The following is a 14,029-nucleotide window of genomic DNA, read 5'->3' as shown; positions in this document are numbered from 1 at the left end:
TACCTTGATGCAACCCAGTGGATCAGTGAATTATGGAGGCTCATCACAGGCATTTTCTGAGAGAATCAGCCTATCACATGTATTCAGTGGGAAGAAGGGTGACGGGAGACAGGCAAGACAGACAGGCAGGGCCCAAAATATGTTGGGAAAAAAAAAAAGAAAGAGGAAAGGAAAGGACTGGATGTGCTGAAAGAAAATGAAAGAACAAATTCAAACCAGCAGAATCAAATGCTCCCCCCAAAAAATCAAGGACAGAGTGATAAATAATGCCAAATAATCAGCCGGTACCATGACTGCCATGAAAACCAGCCATTCCTTAAAGAGATGAAGGAAAATAAAACCAACCAGGGACGATCAACCCCTCTCTCCAAATAAAAAAAAAAAAAAAAATCAAGCCAAAAAAAGGAGGAGGAAAAAATATTAAGTTAATGAAAATCAAACGACAGCCTGCTTAGTTTTCCTTTTTCCTAAAATTCTGATCCCCAGTTTCCATATGTGGTCCCTAGACCTTTCTCCGGCGACACTGGAAATCTGCTATAGGGGGATACAGGCAGCGGTACCGACGGCACACCGCGGAGAGAGGGGCGCATCCAGGCGGAGAGGCCGAGCATCACCGGTCATGCAGCCGGTCGCAGGAACGAGGAGGACACGGAGGGATGGACGAAGCTTCCCGGAGCGTCAGAGCCTCTTCCTCCAGCATCCAAACGATCCTACACGGTTATATCACGGCCAACCGGAGCACAGCGAGCGCACACAGACACACACAGCCCGTCTACTGTCATCACATTAAAAAAGAAAAAAAAAAAAAAAAAAGATCAGATATCATCAAAAGCGCTGATCATTGTTAGTATTATTATTTTGGTTTTGCCGAGGCTGCCAGGCGTGAGGGAAAATGTGCGCAAAAAAATAGATATATATATAAAATTTCAAGTCGAGCAACACACCAATCCTTTGGTTTCCTCGTTTTTCTTCTTCGCAGAGCTGAGATAGAAGTGGAGAGAGGAGAGGAGGAGGAGGAGGAGGAGGAGGAGGGGGTGGATGATGGTTAGAAGCAGAGGATGAAAAAAAAAAATCGACACAACCGGAGAGAGAGGGAGGGAGAGAGAGAGAGAGAGAGAGGGAGGGAGAGAGGGAGGGAGAGAGAGGGAGAGAGAGAGAGGGAGAGAGAGAGAGAGGGAGAGAGAGAGAGAGAGAGAGATGCTCCGTGCGCAGCAGCAGCAGCACTTTACGCAAAAACAAGCGCACTGCAAAAAATGTCCTTTTCAACAAGTCAGTTCATGTAATGCTGCATCTCACTGTTTCAATTCTCTGAGCAAGACAGAAAAAAAAACAAAAAAAGAAACAGAAAAAGCCTCCTGTGGATCCGCGGTGACAAAAAAATTGATGCATTCCATCAACTTGTTTGTTGGATGATTGTCTCCAGACTCATTTTGTCCTGACGTCCTTTCACAATATATTCAAATCGAAATCGAAGCAATGCAACTTTATTTGCAACTCAAAGTGCTCCACGTGAGGCAAAGAAATGCATTAAAAAACACCACAAAAAGCCAAATTAAATCAACAGAAACAGAACATAATGAGATTAGAAAAACAAAACAATCCAGAATCAGGTACATTGTACTCATAGTGCTGTAATTAGATGAAATAATACTCAGAATAAGTGCAACAATCTCCATAATCCCCCTCGACTCAGACAGGATTTCAGTAGCTGCTGCAGAGGTTATGAGTTAGAGTCCCACCTTTACTGGATAAATTCCTCAGCTGCAGATCAACAGCTGCTCCATGTTCCCCTTTATTTAGCACCCAATTACATCACAGTTATCTCAAGGAAACCTGGGAAGCAAAATGAACTTCTGGCGTTTTATTTCCTGGTGGAGACACATACGCTCATTAGGTGTTTCTTTTGCTGCACTACATGTGATCAAATGTAAAGATGTACAGTCTAAACACACTGAAAAGCGTCCCGAGTGCATGTTTCTAACTTGTATAAATGTAAGTCATCGATATATAGAGCATGGTGGCAGTGGACCTGAATTAGAAGCTTGGTAAGGCGGATATTTTTTGCAGTGCAGCTGCCCTAAATTGCCAAATGAATCTGGGGTTAGATTGTGTGACATATTATGTATTTCCGGTCAGATCAGACATGGCAATTTAAAAAGAAACATGCACGGTTGGGATTGCTTTTCCCGAGACATCAGGTGTGACTAATGCTTCATGTCCAATCCCTCTTGGCTACTGAAGTATCCTGCAGGGAGGCACCGCCCCACGACCTCCGACCTCTGACCTCTGACCTCTTGGGGTGAGAATAAAAAAAGAGACAATCCTCCAATGGGGATCAATAAGGCGTCGCGTTATTATTATTATCATGACCGAGTTATTATTTTTCCAGCAGACTGACGTGTATTTTAATTTCCTGGCGAAGGTGGTGGTGGTGGTGGTGGTGATGGTGAGGATACGAGACACAGATGATGAAAAAAGGGGGGCGAGCAGCGAGTGTGAAACACCTGACGGGGCGGTTAAGGGCTTGGATGGGTTCAGCAGAAATAGATGGGATGGGCTGTAAAGCTCAGTGATCCGTGCTCTGTATGTTTGACTCTGTCATATGTTTCACATCGCCTCGCCTCGCAGGGGGAGGCAATGATTCTGATTGCTGTCGAAACCGCTGAAATATCCTTTTTATCGTATCCAAACACGTGTTCCAGCGACCACACAGACTACACACGTTCCAGTGTGTTAACTCAAAGGTAAATGAGTTGCCTGAAAACATTATGCATGCAAACGTAGACGTCAGCCGTAGGTGTAGGTGGCGAACGACGCGGGATCGTTCCCGGACATGTGCGGTTATGTCTGCAAATGGACTCGTCGTGTTTGTGTAAAAATGTCCCTGCATGTTTTGTTTGTTTGTTTGTGTTTTTATTAGTCACATCCTGTCCGTCCTCGCAGTGCACCATGGTTACTGCTGCTCCTCGCCGCGGCGCTGAAACGGACAGCTCCCTCTCCGGATCCAGAAGCACGGCAACTGTCTCCCTCTTGTGATAGGCTGCTTCCGTAGCCACATGGTATTTTCATGGGGATTGCCAGGGATACAGACACAGATGCACACACACACACAGAGATACAGACACACTCTCAGTGCAGCAGGCTGGCCTCGAGGTAACAAACTGTTTATGTTTGGAGGCGAGGACGGGTTGAGGATATATTTCAGCCTGTTGGTGATAATGTTGATTTGTCGTTCATGGATGCATCCAGATAATATCCTCACATGTTCATTGATCAGCACTATTAGTGCTTCTCTTCTTGGCCTTATGTTGCCAGAAAAGAGGATGCTTAATCCCAAAAAAATGGGGACTAAGCAGGCCTTAAAAGGTTAAAGGGTAACTCCACCAATTTTACACATTATAGGGTGTTTACAGGTCTTGGGGAGGACTGCAGCATATATTGAAAAAAGTAGTATACAGCGATTGTTGCTCCAGAAGAAGCGGAATGTAATCGGATGCATTTTCTGAAGTGATATCACTCAGTGTCTAAGTTGCATTGTGGGAAATGTAGGCACCAGGTTTTAAAAAGAAAGAAGATTTAAAAAAGGTGACCTACCTGACTCTTCATACCTCTGTAGGGTTTTGCAAGGGAAGGACTCCGTGCTCTAAGTTAGCATTAATACATACTATGTTAGACTTTCAAAATAAAGCTTGCGTAACATGAGACTTTTGTTTAGCTCTTTGTATTACTGCACTACGGGGGTGCTTTGAAAAGTGATGCTAGAGAGGGAATTACCTTAAATTTGGGCCCCTGACCAGGCTGCAGTATTTGACGTGTTGTGAGTGAGAACAAGCGGGTTATTAAGTTCGGGGACTCGCAAGAGACGGACAAGTTTTAGTCCTAAGCACGGGTCATGCTCCAAAAGCACTGGATCCTTCATATCCCATCATGCAACATGTTTGTCAGACCCGCCCCACGTCCAAAGTGCCCACTTCTTTCAAACACACCACTTCCAGTTTTCAGTTAAAAATAAAACATGGGTAAATCATTGGATTGACCCTTTAACATGGTCAACATACACGTAGGTCTCCATGAAAACTGAAATGTGAAGGATATTTAAAACTGTCTGTTAACATGATCATGAATTACAGCTGCACTGCTCTGGATATGCAGAGTCAAATCTTAATCTATGGCTCCACGCTGGCACTGAGAGGCAGATTCTTTCAGATGAGATGAGTTGTGACGTTTCAGATGCACGGAGCTCACATCCTACACATGCAGCGGCAGCAGCAGCAGCAGCAGCAGCGTCGCTGTGGGCTATACGGTACAAAGGCTAACTCACAGAGGAGGTGCCATTCCTACACATTTTTCATGATTTCTAGGTACCAAAGTTCAGATTTTCCACAGTTATCTCTCGCTGCCATTTGCAGCCTCTGATATGCAAAGTCGCTCACTACAGCTTTTCGACATACAGTACAAGGCTGCCGGCCTGAAATAGAAATTCAGGAGACTCGGAGCGGATGTATGAACCGAGAAAGCGAAGCGAGCGGTTCAGCCGGCTGTTAAATTCATACATGTTTCAGATGAGGCCTGAGACGTCAGCGAGGCTTCTGTTTGAGAATCTTCACAGAGGGATCTTGGTATTGTTCTAGCGTTTTTTTGAAATTACACTAAGTTGCCTGTTGGGGATGCTGTAATTAAATGTCAGAACTTCAAACTTTGAAAGGCCACAACTGCTGCAGCAGTGGTCTGATCTGGATGTAATGCGGGAGGCTCTGTCCCGTCGCCGATTGGCCCACAGCTGCCTGCACCGACTGCTGGTGGTGACATGTGCTCGTGGTGATGTCTCGGTCCACATATGAAGCTGAAGAACTCCTGCATCAGATCACCGGAACGGGTATTTGTCAGATTTATTTATAGATTTCCTAGAAAACTCTGACAGTGTGGATTATGGCTGCTCAGACAAGAAGTGAAAAGATCGACAACACTCGTGTCTATGAGCAAAATATGAAGCAACGGCCACAGGAGAGGGTTAGCTTAGCTTAGCAAAATAACAGGGGGTTATGTCTAATCTTTGGTTTTGCAAAGTCACAGAATAATTACACTTTGTTTAGGTTTTAGTAAAGGTCCTGTATGTAGGATTTAGTGCCATGTGCATGTCTACTTTTGGCACCAGGGCGAGCCAGACCATCACCGTCACTAACTAGTGGTCTCTTACATGATTTGGCGTGAGACTGGTAGGCTTAAATTCCCTTAAATCCATCACACTGGACCTTTAAGGACCATATAAGAGATGTATGTATATAAAATGCTAATTAATGAGCGTTAGGGGTGCAGGGCAAGGCTCGCTGCTTCCCCTTGTTCCAAGTTCGCCGGGTGCTGCTGGCTGTTTTGTCAAGAAGCAACTTTTTCACAAAATGTTAAGTTCGTCTCAATCCTCAACACAATTAACTGACACATTTATCTTTTACATTTTTGTCATGCAGCACAGGATACCAGAATGTAGTCTGTTAATTTTATAACCACAGCTAAATCAAGTAAAAGAAGTGTGCGTCGAAAAATATGAAAATGCATTTTCCCTCTTGTGATTGTGTGAATAGTTCCTGATGTGTCAATCTCATTTTTAACCATAACAAGAATCCTTCCTCACATGAAACGAGTAGTTTTAGTTGCCTAAATACAACACAACCTCAGCCATGGAGGTCCAATCCACCAATCAAAAGCCGTATCAATCAAAATAAATCATTTGGAAGTGTCACTGAGTTCCTTTGTGCATTTGTAGTACCATCACAATCTGCTGCTTGTCCTAATCTGTTGAAGAATCTCACCTATAATGTCTTAAAAAGATGATTAAATGTGCAAAAAAAAAACAGTTTGGATGTGTTAATCGAGGGTATTTAAGTGCTCTAAAAGCGTCCGGCGAGGGTATTATGATATTGCTCCATCAATCATTCTGAAGGAACAGGTTTAACTTCTTTCAAATGAGCGTTACCTCATTCGGTGACGCAAATCCTTTAGCCTAATAACATTTCCTACACCGAGTGAATTACAAATCGCAGTGACAAAACTAAACCTGGACATTCTGGAGAAAACGCGAAACACAGAAAAACGATGAACGTGCGAACGGTTTTTCCCAGAACGAAAGATGCAAAAGATCTCCTGGACTGGAGAGGAGAAGAGAGCTGCGGATGGAGTGGGAGTGAAAAAAGGAAAGTGAGAGAAAGGAGATAGAGAGAGGGATGGAAAAGAAAAAAAAACAAAACACAGAGAGCCACGGAGAAGAGGAGAGAGGCAGAGAGTGAACAGTCTGCCATGTTGGCCGCCCTCCCTCCTCCTCCTCTGGGGTCTAGAGGACATGTTTAACATTCTACTCTGCTCCTCCTCCTCTCCTCTCATCCAGCCACAGCCTCAAGTCCCTGCTACACTCCGGTTACTGATGGCCAGAGACGAGAGGAGAGGCGCAGAGAATCCCTTAATCATGACCAGCGTGGCGTTTGTTGCTGCATTGTCGCCGCTGCATCTCCCGCGCCGATGACGCGCCTGCGGCTCTGTCTGTTGTTTTGGCCGTTTTTCATCGCCTTCACCTTCGAAAGGTCTTGTTGCGTTGTCAAGTTACGTATTGAACGCGGCGTTAGATGCACATCAAACACTCAAGCTTTTTCTTTTCGCGCACTCCTTCGTAAAAAAAGGGAATCGTTGTTGTTATAAAGTTTTCAAGTGGTTCTAAAGCTACCAGACAATATTCAAATTATCAATCATTTTTATTAAACTTCCACCGGAAACTCAGAGAGCGAGGAAGGCAAAGAAAAACTAAATGCATTGTGGGAAAAACTTTAAAAACACTGTTTCGAAGTGTTTCATCAACATTTAAAAACACTGTTTCGAACATTTCCACCAGCAAATGATGGCTGTTTATCAATCAAGACAGCAACTCCCACGATGCAATCCTACAAAATGTCTTTTGTTATGTTTTGATTGTCACATACGTAACGTAACTCAAACCGCAATCGCTCCTTAAACTGGGACAAGTGGTGCCGAGGCCCAACCCAGGCCAACGTCAGTAGTAGCCACACCGTCACGTGATGCACGAGCTTACACGGGGAAACAGATGAAAAATGGCTTCATCATCATCATAATTTGATCTGGAAAGAGTAGATGAGCTGCACATATAAATTAGTTTAGTCCCATTCAAGAGAGCAGGGCGCTAAACCGGAAGTTAGCTCGATCTTTTCGGTGTCAGGCCTCACAGCGGAGGAGATCTGGGAAATTTTGCACCCAGGAAGTCGAGCTTTTTAGGCGTCATGGCCTCTGAAGCTGTCTCCAGATTTAAAGTGATAACTTGATGAGGCTATGTCATCTTGGCAATGGTCATATTTGTCATTTTGAGTCTCTGTGTATCGACCTGCTCTTCATTTATGTACCGGGATGTTTCTGTGAAGACGATCTTATGTCTGTATTGTGTTCTAATCTTCCATTGACCCCAAATGGCTAAAGATTGGAATCGCTGCTCAGTCACTCAATCACAGCTTTAAATATTAGCATTTGTGACAACTGAATGTGTCAAAGTTTTACCTAAATTGAACTTGGATGAACTGCGTCCTGCCCTGTGTGAGCGATTTCAGCCGTTTTGCGTATCTCCTGCTGCGTTTTCCAACCGTTTGCGGGTGAACGTCTGTGTGAGCGCGCAGAAGGTGGCTGCATGAGCGTGTGCGCTGAATTTTAATTTTAAGAACAATTATAATTCATGTGGATCTGGGAGTATTTAACACACAAAGCGATGCACCCGCAGAACTCACAGACAAGAGTCCCGTTTGTACATGTCTAATTTAGGCTAACGTGGCTCGGCTCCCTTCCTCCCTCTCCTCTCTTCCTCGATTTATCTTTCCTTTCTACCCTCGCGGTTCTTTTTTTTTTTCTTTTTTCTTACTGTCTCCCTCACACTCCCTCACACTTCTTCTTCCATCCTTCCTCCGCCTTCCTCCTCCTTTTTTTTTTTTCTTCCCCTCCTCTGTCTCTCCCCGCTCGTTGCCTGAGGGTGAGCCAGGGTGTCCTGTTCCTCCTCGCTCTCATCGCGAGCTTCCAGTCTGCATGAATGACTCTGCGTTACCTGCTGCAACCTGGCCTACTTCGAAAGTTCCTCCTCTTGCTCTGCTCCAGCGCCACCAGCAAAGTCACAGCCAGACAGGGAAAAAAAAAAAAAGAGGTGGTGGGCTGGTGAATTAGCAATGTGGAGGGAGAGGAAGAGCAGATAAGAGAGGAGCGAAAGAAAAGGAAAAGTGTGCAGCTTTGAATATATTTTTAAGAGCACTTCGTGCTGCATTCACGTCGTGGCAGTGCGCTGCAGAGGGCATCCTGGTTTATTCATTGTTTCAGAGGGAGAACAATGGAAAATTTCCTGCCAGTGCTGATGTAAAGGGGTTCATGCTCTTTTTTCCCGCCGTAGCGATGGAGCAAAACCAGACATTGTAAAGCCTCTCAGAGTGGATGCCGCCACATCTGTTTGTCCAGCTGTTCTTTTTTTCTTCTCTGGAGTTTTTCCTCTTTAAAAAAAACGGAGACGTGACGTTAAAAAACGTTCAGTTCGCTCATGCTGCTCCACTTCTTTTGTTTTGCTGCTTTTCTAATTTACAGTTAAAGTGGAGTCGTTTAAATAAATCATGTCCACGTTCGTTTTCAGACGTTACTTTAATTGCCCCGAACAAATGAGACCATCACTGAGACAACAGGCGAGCCGGTACGCCAAATTAAAAATAGGTCAGAGTGTTTGTGTGAAAAAACTGGAGCTCTTATAATTTAGCAGTTTTTCTACTCACATATCGTTACAGCAGCTTTATTCTAAGTTGACTTTATTCCCGTTCTGGTCTTTAGCTGACCCCGTCGGAAAACATTTTTACTGTTATCAGCAGCCGTTACCTGAGGGGTAAACAGCAGCATGCTCACTGTACTCCCAAACATGAGACTATGAGGAATAAAAAAAAAAACTGTGACGCTACAGCTTTGGTTATTTATTCGAAATGTATCTGTTTATGAGAGAATATGCAAAGCTCTTTAGGCGTGATTTCACCCAAATCTCCCTCTCTCTCTCTGTCACACACACACACACGATTTGTCGAGATACAGGTATCAATATCGAGTGTGTCCTTTTTCTAACTTTAGGTATCTGCAGTCGTTCCTTCTCTTTAACTAAAGGGATAGCAAGTTTTTTTTGTGTGTGTTTTTTCTTGGTCAGATGTTTTTGACCTGACCTCCTTTTCAGGAATAATTTGCATGACATAAATTATACATCGGCGCTCTCCCGGTATTTGTAGAACGGCTTACCGAATCCTCAAAAGCAACACAAATTTAAAAAAATCACAAGCAGACGCTCTTTATCAGTGCGCTAACCGCACGCTTGTGTATTCACGCCTTAAAACGTCTCTGCATTCATTAACAGTTGACTTTAATTGAAGTGCTGTGCAGCTCGCGCTTCTTCTTTTGCATGACATCTGTTTGTGTTACACATGTTTGTGCTCGTTCTCCTTGTAGCCTCATGCGTTTGTCCTCTGTGACTCCAAAGAAGACACAGTTATAACCGGAAAACAGAAATACGGACGAAAAGTGATGTTGATAATGTAATGTAATGCATAATGTTCTAGCTCAGACTGAAGACACAAGAAACCTCCATGTTAAAGGGATATCCCGGTGTAAGTTTAATCCATGGTCTAACACATCGTGAAACTGTGTTAGACTCCCTCTCGAGAGATCAAGTTAGCAGACCGCTAATTTACAGAGTTTTATCAACCTCAGAAACGACCGCACGACAATAATACACTGCAGTAAATGGATCCAAATATAAACCGCCACCAAAAAGCCACAAATAATGCTCAGAACAGCACCAAACTTCAGCAACAGTACAAATAGAGTCCCAGCACATAGTCCGGGGCATCTAACCTCCGCTAGCTTAGCTGGATTTCTACTGAAAAGCTGACTAAATTTATCACTCTTCTGCAGCAGCTTCCTGTTGACGGGAAGTCCCGACGAGTCGATTACCGAGTGCAGTAGAGTTCCGCAGCTCATGGATGAAAATGTATGATTATGACTCCATGGAAAAGCAATCAAAGTTCATATGTGTCTTACCTGCCAGTTTATAACAGTTATTATTGAGAGCGGACAGGGAAAAGAACAGAATTGATCATTTCTAATCGCATTCGGTAATCGTCGCGTCGCGACTTCCCCGACCCGGAAGCTGATGGAGGAGAGTTGAAATCTGTTTTTAGCGTCACAATAGAAATCCAGCTAAGCTAGCGGAGGTTAGATGCCCCGGACTATGTGCTGAGACCCTATTTGTACTGTTGCTGAAGTTTGGTGCTGTTCTGAGCATTATTTGTGGCTTTTTGGTGGCGGTTTATATTTGGATCCATTTACTGCAGTGTATTGTTGTCGTGCGGTCGTTTCTGAGGTTGATAAAACTCCGTAAATTAGCGGTCTGCTAACTTGATCTCTCGAGAGGGAGTCTAACACAGTTTCACGGTGTGTTAGACCATGGATTAAATTTACACCGGAATATCCCTTTAATCTTATTTCAGTGTTTTTTTTTAAACGTGAGAAATGACTACAATGTCACTGTCCTGTTAAAACCAAGTATACGAACATGTTTAGGCCTCAGAATCAAGGTTAGTTTTGATAGTTTGTGAAGTTTCCTTCTAGACTTTATAAAACCTTGCTCACCCTCTTGACCTCTAGGCTGAAAAATCCTGTGTAACTGCGTGATCAGCACTTTTTCTCACGCATGATGAGCGACTCGTCACCTACAAAAAGCCTCACGTCCGAGGTCAGGGCTGTCAGGTCGCAGAGCTAATCGTCAGACAACACGTATGCCTCCGTCCTTATAAGCCACGGGTACAATTTGAATAAGCAGATAAGTGCAGGAATGAGCGCGAGGAGAGGGAGAGAGAGACGGGCTAATTGCTGTGGATTTTCAGTCCTCTGAGGTATTGTCTCCCAGACCCTGCTGTTACAGAGGTGAACTCCTCTCTCCGCTCGTCTCCTGGGTGAACGAGGGAGGTCCCAGGTGGTCCTCCGTCCTCAGAAGTCGGTGTTAATGGGGGCAGAGGAGAGCGGAGGGAGAGAAAGACCGAGGAGCTCAATCAAGATGTCTTTTACTCTTCTTTTCACCCTTAGCTTTTTCTATTTTCTCTCTCTCTCACCCAACGTTTCATTTCATAACGTGACCTCCTCTTGGAGATTCTCTCCGTCAGTGTGTTCCTGACTTGTTTTCGTGTGGATGATACTGTACTGCTGCTCATCTTAGGCACAGAAACCTGTTAATTAGGGTTCAGAGAACGTCATGGCTTGACTTGAAAGGCCTGTTTTAGTCCGGCAGAAAAACACCTGGAGATGGTCCGAAAGGTCCCCACACACTCGAGCTGCAGTCGCCCATTTTCAAGCCTTGTTGGGTGGAATAACTCCGCCTCCTTCCCCTCCACCTCCTCAGGTGAAAGGTAGCTAACAGGCATATGATGTCAACGCAATATGCCACGTTCGGTTCAGATGTCAAGCTCGGACTTATCCCGATGATCGGGCTGTGTCCGTCAGTCAAAAGAACTGTCACTATCAAAAGAGAGTTTAGAACGGCACCGTTAGGGTTAAATACACTGACCAAGTTGCACTATGTTGTACTGTTGTATGAATGGATGTGACAAATAGAGATTCCTCTTAATATCTTAATGAATCAGCTTGACTTCATTTGCTTTACGAGCACAAGAGGATAAGATGATAATGACTGTCCATACAGCAGCGACAGGAGCCAATAAAGACAGAATGCAGAAGTTGTAACGCACCCACCAGTTTTAAAAAAACATATTTCTTATTGAAATATAAGAAGGGTCAATGGATAGAATACGAAATAACGAAAATATAAGCATATATCATCAAAACAGCACCACTAGTGTCCCAGAACACCACGGGGCACCTTTTCAGAATGAACTGTACTAAATGTGTAACTGTCGGCTGCTGGCGTGTCCACTGCAGTCAGATGGTTGACGGGTATCTGAGGAGAACAGACGTGAAACCAGAACCACCGGTGTCTGTTCCAGAACTAAGAGGAAACCTTGTGCAAAGCTGTAATAACATAATAATACAAATGAGTAATAATCCAGCCCTGGTACTGCACTGAAATATTATCATCATTATGTCATAAAGCGCACGCTACATGTTGATACTGCTACTTTTATATTTTTATATAATTAGATTTGTTCTGTTTTGGCCTCTTTTTACTGTTTTTATTCTAATTGCAAATATATTGTGTGTTGTAGAATAAAGATGAACCTTGACAATCAAACCCAAATTATAAATATGTAGCTCTGTTTTGTCAGTGTAAAGCATTTTTAAACCCTCACATGATCAACTCTGAAATCACACAACCATTCACAGTTAATTTTCCCAAAACAAATGTATCTTTTTTAGTTTAATTCTCCTAAATCATGTTTTTCTTTTTTTATGTGCACTCCAGGGAGTATCAATCAAACTAGTGTTGGTTCATTCATTTTAAGAATTGCTTTCATCGTTACCTTGCCAGGCAGATTTGAGCAATCACATGATCGTGCATCTCGCGAATCCATCTCCTGAAGCTTCAAGCTACGTGTCTGAGGCCGAACCCCATCTGTTAAAACCAATCAGTGTCCTTTGGGGAAACTATGGGAGTGGTTTAGGTTGGACGACCAGTGACAGAGGTGATGTTTGGAAAAAAAACAATGGTGGCTCCTGAAGAGGTTGGGACGGATGCTGCTATATCATCAGTTATATCAGAACCAGGGAGTTTATTTCATTGACAGAAGAGCCACAATGGAAACTTTTTTCGATGGTCAAGATGTTTCCACTCTACTGTCAACGGCATCAGCAAGAGCTTGATTTAATCAGCTGCTGGTAGACAGACGGTTCGTCCAATCACCTGCCAAGCGTTTTTTTTAAAAGTGGTGGCCCTTTTTCACAAAGTTCCTAATGTTGCCTTTCCACATGATCTTCGGTTGTGTTAAATACAAACAATTTCACTAATAAAAATCACCAAGTGCTATAAAGATACTTTATTTCCAGGAGGACCAATGGAATAAATCTGCGATGAGAGCTTTCAGTGAGTTACAGTGTTGAGCTGAAGTTACAGGACAGCTGATAACCCGGCTGTGACTTCTGCTCTCTGTAGGCTTCATGTGGCCCGGAGTGAAACTGCAGAAAAAAAACACTCGTCAGCACATCCTCCACTGATCCTGACTTGGAAATCTTAGCTGCATATTAGAAAATGTCCTTTGGTTGAGGTCTTTACCCACTTCTTCCTCTTCTTCTTCTTCTTCTTCTTCTTCTTCTCTCTCTCTCTGGAAGTTAAAGGGCCAGTGGAGCCTGATTAGGATGCAGAGGAGGAAGGCTCTGCTGCAAATTGAAAACATATTGATTCTCCTCATGCTTGGAGGGAGAGGGGGCGAGAGACAGAGAGGGAGAGAGGGGGGGAAAAAAAAAGAAGACGGAGCAAAGAGGGAGAGAAAGAGGGTGATGGAAAGAGAGAGAGAGGGAGGGAGGGAGAGAAAAAAAAAGGAGGAGGATAAAATCTTGGTGATGAAACCGAGGAGGGCAAATGCCAGCGGCAACTTGTGTGGATGTCTGGTCTCTGTCACACACACACACACACACACATATGCATTGTTTTATTTGTTCGTACACTACGATAGCATCCCATGGGCTGAGGGGGGGGGGGGCTCTTTGGTCGCCATGGCAACGGGGTCAGGGCAGCGGCGGTGCGTATATTTTTTGCGCCAGCGTCTCCTGCATGTGAGCGCGTGCTGTCATGTCCAGCTGTGGTGGAGAGAGGCCGCGGGATGCCGATGAGAGAGGACAGCGCACAACACGTACAGATGTGCTGACTGCACAGTTTCCATGGGAACAAGCCCCCCCCTCCTCCCCTCCTCCATCCCTCCCTCCCTCCTCTCCTCCACTCTCTCCTCTCCCACCTCCACCGCCAACATATCCCTCCTCCTTCCATCGCTCCTCATTGCTCTTGCAAAAGCCTGACAAGCTCCGCTAA

This window comes from Sparus aurata, chromosome 1, assembly GCF_900880675.1.
Source record: "Sparus aurata chromosome 1, fSpaAur1.1, whole genome shotgun sequence".
In the NCBI taxonomy this organism is placed as follows: domain Eukaryota; kingdom Metazoa; phylum Chordata; class Actinopteri; order Spariformes; family Sparidae; genus Sparus; species Sparus aurata.
The sequence above is the reverse complement of the archived record's forward strand: the minus strand, read 5'-3'. Positions refer to the sequence as shown.